The following is an 8,284-nucleotide window of genomic DNA, read 5'->3' as shown; positions in this document are numbered from 1 at the left end:
GAAATGGGAGGCTGGGAGGAGGCAGAATTTTTTTTTCTCAATAAAAAAAATTAAAAAAAAAACACCATATGATAATTGTCTTTCTGTGTCTGGGTTACCTCACTCAAAATAACGTTTTCTAGTTCCATCAATTTTCTTGCAAAATTCAAACTGTTGCTATATTTTTCTGCTCTGTAGTACTCCATTGTGTAAATGTACCACATTTTTTCTTATCCATTCTTCGATCAAGGGACATTTAGATTGTTTTCAGATTCTGGAAATGACAAACAAAGCTGCTATGAACATAGTTGAGCACATGTTCTTGTGGCACAATTGAGCATCCTTTTGATATATACCCCAAAATGGTATTATTGGATCTTGAGAAAGGTTGTTTCCTAATTTTCTGAAAAATCGACACACTGACATCCAAAGGGGTTGTACCAGCTTGCATTCCCAAAAGCAATGCAGAAGTGTTTCCTTTTCCCCACAACCTCTCCAGCATAATTCGTTATCAATGTTTTTGATATTGGCCATTCTTAATGGTGTAAGATAAAATCTCAGAGTTGTTTTGATTTGCATTGCTTTAATGACAAAGGATGTTTAACATTTCCTAAAGTGTCTTTCAGCCATTTTAGATTCCTCTGTTGAGAGTTCTTGAGGTCATAACTAGAGCAATAAGACACCAAAAGGGAGATCAAGGGGATACAAATTGAAAAAGAAGAAGGCAAATTCTCACTGTTTGCTGATGATATGATAATTTTCTTAAGTAATTCCAAAAATTCTACCAAGGAACTTCTATAACTCATAAACACTTTCAGCAAAGTAGCAGGATACAAGATTAATTCAAAAAAATCAGTAGCCTTCCTGTACACAGATGATAAAAGGGTTGGTGAAGAAATCAGAGAATCAACACCCTTCACAATTGCCACAAATAGCATAAAATATCTCAGCGTAACTCTAAACAAACAAGTAGAATACTTGTATGGCAAGAAGTTTAAATCTTTGAAGAAGAAAATTGGAAAAGACACTAGAAAGTGGAAAGACCTCTCATACTCTTGGTTAGGCAGAATTAATATAGTAGAAATGTAAATCTTACCAAAAACAATCTACAGATTCAATGCAATGTCCATCAAAATCCCAGCAAAATTCTTCAAATAACTAGAAAAAACTGTACTCAACTTCATTTAAAAAAGCCAAAAAAAAAAAAAAAAAAACCCAGGATCACCAAAACAATCCTTGGCAATAAAAGAACTTCTGGAAGCATCACAATCCCTGACTTTGAACTCTACTACAGAGCTATAGTACTGGCATAAGAACAGATAGGAGGACCAGTGGAACCAAATAGAAGACCTGGATATCAATCCACACATCTTCAGACACTTGATATTTGATAAAGAAGAAAAAATATCAAATGGAAAAAAAGCATATTTAACAAGTGGTGATGGCATAAGTGTATATCAACATGTAAAAAATGAAAATAGACCCGTATCTATCACCATGCACAAAACTCAAGTCCAAATGAATCAAAGACCTCATCATAAAGCCAGCCACACTGAACCTTATAGAAAAGAAGGTGGGAAGTACACTTGAATACTTTGGCATAAGAAACCACTTCCTAAATATAATCCCAGCAGCACAGACACTGAAAGGAACAATTAATAAATTGGACATCCTGAAACTGAAAAGCTTCTGTAAAGCAAAGGACACAGTCAAGAAGATGAAACAACAACCTACAGAATGGAAAAAGATCTTCACTAACCCCACATCAGAGAGAGGTCAGATCTCCAAAATATAAAAAAAAGAACTCACAAAAATGTACAACAAAAGATCACATAATCCAATAAAAAATGTAGTACAGACCTAAACAGAGAACTTATGTCTCAATTTAACTAATTTCTATTAATCTGTATATAACCACAAGGTTATGGCCTACTAGCATAGTTCCAGCATGTGACTCTGGTGGCAGCTTTATAGCATCTCCTGACTCTGCCTTTCTTCTCCCAGTATTCAGTCTAGTTTTCCCTGAATAACTAAGCTCTGCCCTATCAACAGGCCACGGCATTTTTTTTTTAATTCATTAACCAATAAAAGCAACACATAGACAGAAGGACCTCTCACATCATTTCCCATTTTCTGTTTAAATAATAAAAGAAGGTTTTAACTTTAACATAGTAAAATTACATATAAGAAAAGTTATCAAGCAACAATTATTTACAGTATTTATATCTACTTTATCTTTTATCATAACTAAAGAAACCCATAAGTATAAATTCTTCAACTCCATCAAAGAATTTAGAAGAATATAATATTACCTAAGTAAACAGGAAGTACATTGTAAGCAGTTTTCAAAACTCTAGAAATGACAGGGCCATCTTGCTACCCCCACAGCCACCCAAAGTTATTCTTTATTGTTGGGGTATCCATATTCAGCCTACAGGCCTATAATGTCTGGCAGACATTTCCATGAAGGAAGAAATTTCAAAGAAAGTCCAGTCACTTTCTTCTATATCCTGCAGAATTTCTCACAGACCTCTTTCATGAAGCAGGAACCCCAAAGAATTGTTTCACCTTTAGGCAAGTACTGCAGTCATTTCTCTGTGAATCCTGCATGTCCAGCTTAGCAGTCTAGGCAATAGGAGTTTCCTCCCAAATGGCTATCCAATACCATAAGGAGCCTCTTCGATGCCCATATTCCTTGTGAAGTAATTAGTGCTGCAAGGAACAAATGTGTCTCATTGCCCTGAAAAGTCTTAAGTTATTAAAACATTTTTTGTATTGAGAAAAGGAAAAAAAAAAGTTTCCGCCCCTTCCAGCCTCCCATTTCCCTTCCCCTCCTCCCACCCTTCTCCCCCTACCCCCACTCTTCTCCCACTCCCCCCACTCCTCTCCCCCTCCCTCTCCAATCCAAAGAGCAGTCAGGGTTCCCTGCCCTGTGGAAAGTCCAAGGTCCTCCCCCCTCCGTCCATGTCTAGGAAGGTGAACATCCAAACTGGTTAGGCTACCATCAAGCCGGAACATGAAGTAGGATCAAAACCCCGTGCACTTGTCCTTGGCTTCTCATCAGTCCTCATTGTTTGCCATGATCAGAGAGTCCGGTTTTATCCCATGCTTTTTCAGTCAGAGTCCAGCTGGCCTTGGTAAGCTCCCAATAGATCAGCCCCACTGTCTCACTGGGTGGGTGCACTCCTCATGGTCCTGACATCCTTGCTCGTGTTCTCCCTCCATCTGCTCCTCATTGGGACCTTGGGAGCTCAGTCCAGTCCTCCAGTGTGGGTCTCTGTCTCTATCTCCATCCATCACTGATGAAGGTTCTATGGTGATATGGAAGATATTCGTCAGTATTGCTATAGGATAGGGTCATTTCAGATTCCCTATCCTCACCTTAACAAGGGACTAACTGGGGACATCGTCTTGGGCTCCTGGGAGCCACTCTAGGTTCAAGTCTCTTGCCTACCCTAAGGTGGATCCCTTAACTAAGATATGTGCTTCCCTGCAACCCCAATCCAACCTTCCTTTATCCCAATCTTCCTGTTTCCCCAAGTTCCCCCAATCCTCCCCTTCTTACTTTTCTCTCCCTGTCCCCCCCTTATCCACAACCCACCCCACCCCCAAGATCTCAAATTTCTCCCCGGCAATTTTGTCTACTTCCCATAGCCAAGAGGATAACTATATGTTTTTCCTTGAGTTCACCTTCTTATTTATCTTCTTTAGGTTCACCAGGTATACACTCCGTGACCTTTATTTATGGCTAGAAACCAATTATGAGTGAGTACAACCCATGTTCATCTTTTGGGGTCTGGGTTACCTTGCCCAGGATAGTATTTTTTATTTCCATCCATTTGCATGCAAAATTCGAGAAGTCATTGTTTTTTTTACCACAGCATAGTACTCTAATGTGTATATATTCCACACTTTCTTCATCCATTCTTCCATTGAAGGGCATCTAGGTTGTTTCCAGGTTCTGGCTATTACAAATAATACTGCTATGAACATAGTTGAACAAATGCTTTTGTCATATGATAGGGCATCTCTTGGGTATATTCCCAAGAGTGGTATTGCTGGGTCCAGGGGTAGGTTGATCCCGAATTTCCTGAGAAACCGAAACACTGATTTCCAAAGTGGTTGCACAAGATTGCATTCCCACCAGCAATGGATGAGGGTACCCCTTCCTCCACAGCCTCTCCAGCAAAGGCTATCATCGGTGCTTTTGATTTTAGCCATTCTGACAGGTGTGAGATGATATCTCAAAGTTGTTTTGATTTGCATTTCCCTGATTGCTAATGAGGTTGAGCATGACCTTAGGTGTCTTTTGGCCATTTGAACTTCTTCTTTTGAGAATTCTCTGTTCAGTTCAGTGCCCCATTTTTTAATTGGGTTAATTAGCATTTTAGAGTCTAGTTTCTTGAGTTCTCTATATATTTTGGAGATCAGACCTTTGTCTGTTGCGGGGTTGGTGAAGATCTTCTCCCAGTCAGTAGGTTGCCTTTTTGTCTTAGTGACAGTGTCCTTTGCTTTACAGAAGCTTCTCAGCTTTAGTAGGTCCCATTTATTCAATGTTGTCCTTAGTGTCTGTGCTGCTGGGGTTATACTTAAGAAGCGATCTCCTGTGCCCATCTGTTGTAGGGTACTTCCCACTTTCTCTTCTATCAGGTTCAGTGTGTTCGGACTGATATTGAGGTCTTTGATCCATTTGGACTTGAGTTTTGTGCAAGGTGATAGATATGGGTCTAATTTCAATCTTCTACAGGTTGACATCCAGTTGTGCCAGCACCATTTGTTGAAGATGCTTTCTTTCTTCCATTGTATACTTTTAGCTCCTTTGTCGAAAATGAGGTGTTCATAGGTTTGGGGATTAAATTCCGGGTCTTCTATGCGATTCCATTGGTCGACTTCTCTGTTTTTATGCCAATACCACACTGTTTTCATTACTGTAGCTCTGTGATAGAGTTTGAAGTCAGGGATGGTAATGCCTCCAGAAGATCCTTTATTGTATAGGATTGTTTTGGCTATCCTGGGTTTTTTATTTTTCCATATAAAATTGATTATTGTCCTCTCAAGATCCGTGAAGAATTTTGATGGGACCTTGATAGGAATTGCATTGAATCTATAAATTGCCTTTGGTAGAATTGCCATTTTTACTATGTTGATCCTCCCAATCCAAGAGCAAGGGAGGTCCTTCCATTTTCTGATATCCTCATCAATTTCTTTCTTCAATGCTTTAAAGTTCTTGTCAAATAGATCTTTTACTTCCTTGGTTAGAGTTACCCCGAGATATTTTATGCTGTTTGTGGCTATTGTGAAAGGTGAAGCTTCTCTGATTTCCCTCTCTGCTTCCATATCCTTTGTGTATAAGAGGGCGACTGATTTTTTGGAGTTGATCTTGTATCCTGCCACATTACTAAAGGTATTTATCAGCTGTAAAAGTTTCTTGGTGGAGTTTTGAGGGTCACTTATGTACACTATCATATCATCTGCAAATAACGAAAGTTTAACTTCTTCCTTTCCAAGTCAAATCCCCTTGATCCCCTTATGTTGTCTTATTGCTATTGCTAGAACTTCAAGCACTATGTTGAAGAGGTATGGCGAGAGTGGGTTTCTGAGTTTAGTGTTCCTGAGTTTAGTGGGATGGCTTTGAGTTTCTCTCCGTTTAATTTGATGTTAGCTGTCGGCTTGCTGTATATAGCTTTTATTATATTTAGGTATGACCCTTGTATCCCTAGTCTCTCCAAGACTTTTATCATAAAGGGATGTTGAATTTTGTCAAATACTTTTTCAGCATCTAATGAAATGATCATATGGTTTTTTTCTTTCAGCTTATTTATATGATGGATTACATTGATAGATTTTCGTATGTTGAACCAGCCCTGCATCTCTGGGATGAAGCCTACTTGATCATAATGGATAATTTTTCTAATGTGTTCTTGGATTCGGTTTGCCAGTATTTTGTTGAGGATTTTTGCGTCGATGTTCATGAGTGAGATTGGCCTGTAATTCTCTTTCTTGGTTGAGTCTTTGTGTGGTTTTGGTATCAGAGTGACTGTAGCTTCATAAAAGGAATTTGGCAATGACTCTTCTGCTTCTATATTGTGAAATACATTAAGGAGTATAGGTATTAGGTCTTCTTGGAAGTTCTGGTAGAATTTCGCATTGAAACCATCAGGTCCTGGGCTTTTTTTGGTAGGGAGGTTTTTGATAACAGCTTCTAGTTCTTCGTGACTAACAGGTCTATTTAGGTTGTTCACCTGGTCCTGGTTTAACTTTGGTATATGGTATTTATCTAAAAACGTGTCCATTTCTTTTACATTTTCCAGTTTTGTGCCATACAGGCCTTTGTAGTAAGATCTAATGATTCTTTGAATTTCCTCTGTGTCTGTGGTTATGTCCCCCTTTTCATTTCTAATCTTACTGATTTGCATATTCTCTCTCTGCCGTTTGATTAGTTTGGATAGAGGTTTATCAATCTTGTTGATTTTCTCCAGGAACCAGCTTTTTGCTTCATTGATTCTTTGGATTGTTTTCTGTGTTTCTATTTTGTTGATTTCAGCCCTCAGTTTGATTATTTCCAGTCCTCTACTCCTCCTAGGTGAGTCTGTTTCTTTTCTTCTAGAGCTTTCAGGTGGGCTGTTAAGTCTCCAATGTGTGTTTTCTCTGTTTTCTTTAAGTGGGCACTTAGTGCTATGAACTTTCTTCTCAGGACCGCTTTCATAGTGTCCCATAAGTTTGAGTATTCCGGTTTTTTTATTTTCATTGAATTCAAGGAAGATTTTAATTTCTTTCTTTATTTCATCCTTAATCCAGGTATGGTTCAGTTGTTGTTCAGTTTCCATGAGTTTGTAGGCTTTCTGGGGGTAGCATTGTTGTTGAATTCTAACTTTAATCCATGGTGATCTGCTAAGACACAGGTGGTTACTAATATTTTTTTGTAACTGTGGAAGTTTGCTTTGTTACCAAGTGTGTGGTCAATTTTCGAGAAGGTTCCATGAGCTGCAGAGAAGAAGGTATATTCTTTCCTATTTGGGTGGAATGTTCTATAGATGTTTGTTAAGTCCAATTGATTCATTACCTCCATTAATTCTCTTTGTTCTCTGTAGGTTTCTGTCTCATTGACCTGTCCATTGGTGAGAGAGGAGTGTTGAAGTCTCCTACTATTAGTGTGTGCGGTTTGATGGCTGCCTTGAGTTTTAGTAATGTTTCTTTTACGTATGTGGGTGCTTTTATATTAGGGGCATAGATATTCAGGATTGAGACTTCCTCTTGATGAATTGTTCCTGTTATGAGTATAAAAACTCCCTCTCCATCTCTTCTGATTGATTTAAGTTTGAAGTCAACTTTGTTAGAAATTATTATGGCCACACCTGCTTGTTTCTTAGGTCCATTTGCTTGATAAGCCTTTTCCCAGCACTTTACTCTGAGTAGGTGCCTGTCTTTGTGTTTGAGGTGTGTTTCTTGTAAATAGCAGAATGTTGGATCCTGTTTTTGTATCCAATCTCTTAGCCTGTGCCTTTTTATAGGTGAGTTGAGCCCATTGACATTAAGTGATATTAATGACCAGGGGTTGTTAACTCCGGTCACTTTTTTAGTAGTAGAGTTCGTGTGCATCCCTTCTTTGAGTTGTGTCTCTAGATGTCTGAGTTATTGTGGTCATTGTTGGACTCCTTGGTTAGAGATTTTCCTTTTATTACTTTCAGTAAGGCTGGATTTGTGGCTACGTATTGTTTAAATTTGTTTTTATCCTGGAAAATTTTGTTTTCTCCATTCATAGTGAATGAAAGCTTTGCTTGGTATAGTAGTCTGGGCTTGCATCCATGATCTCTTAGTTTTTGCAGTACATCTATCCAGGACCGTCTGGCTTTCATGGTTTCCATAGAGAAGTCTGGTATAAGTCTGATAGGTTTACCTTTGTAAATAACGGCCTTTTTCCTTTGCGGCTCCTAATATTCTTTCTTTATTTTGTATGCTTTGTGTTTTGATTATTATATGGCGAGGAGATTTTTTTTTTTGATCCAGCCTATTCGGTGTTCCGTATGTTTCTTGAACCTTCATAGGTACATCTTTCTTTAGGATGGGAAAGTTTTCTTCTATAATTTTATTAAATATATTTTCTGGGCCGTTGAGCTGCACTTCTTCTTCTTCTTCTACTCCAATTATTCTTAGGTTTGGTCTTTTCATTGTGTCCCAAATTTCCTGAATGTTTTGTGATGAGAATTTGTTGGTTTTGCTGTTTTCTTTGATCAGTGTGTTTATTTTCTCTATGGTATCTTCTGTGTCTGATATTCTTTCTTCTATCTCTTGTATTCTGTTGGTA

This window comes from Alexandromys fortis, unplaced genomic scaffold, assembly GCF_014885135.2.
Source record: "Alexandromys fortis isolate MF-2015 unplaced genomic scaffold, M_Fortis_MF-2015_v1.1 scaffold_286, whole genome shotgun sequence".
In the NCBI taxonomy this organism is placed as follows: domain Eukaryota; kingdom Metazoa; phylum Chordata; class Mammalia; order Rodentia; family Cricetidae; genus Alexandromys; species Alexandromys fortis.
The sequence above is the reverse complement of the archived record's forward strand: the minus strand, read 5'-3'. Positions refer to the sequence as shown.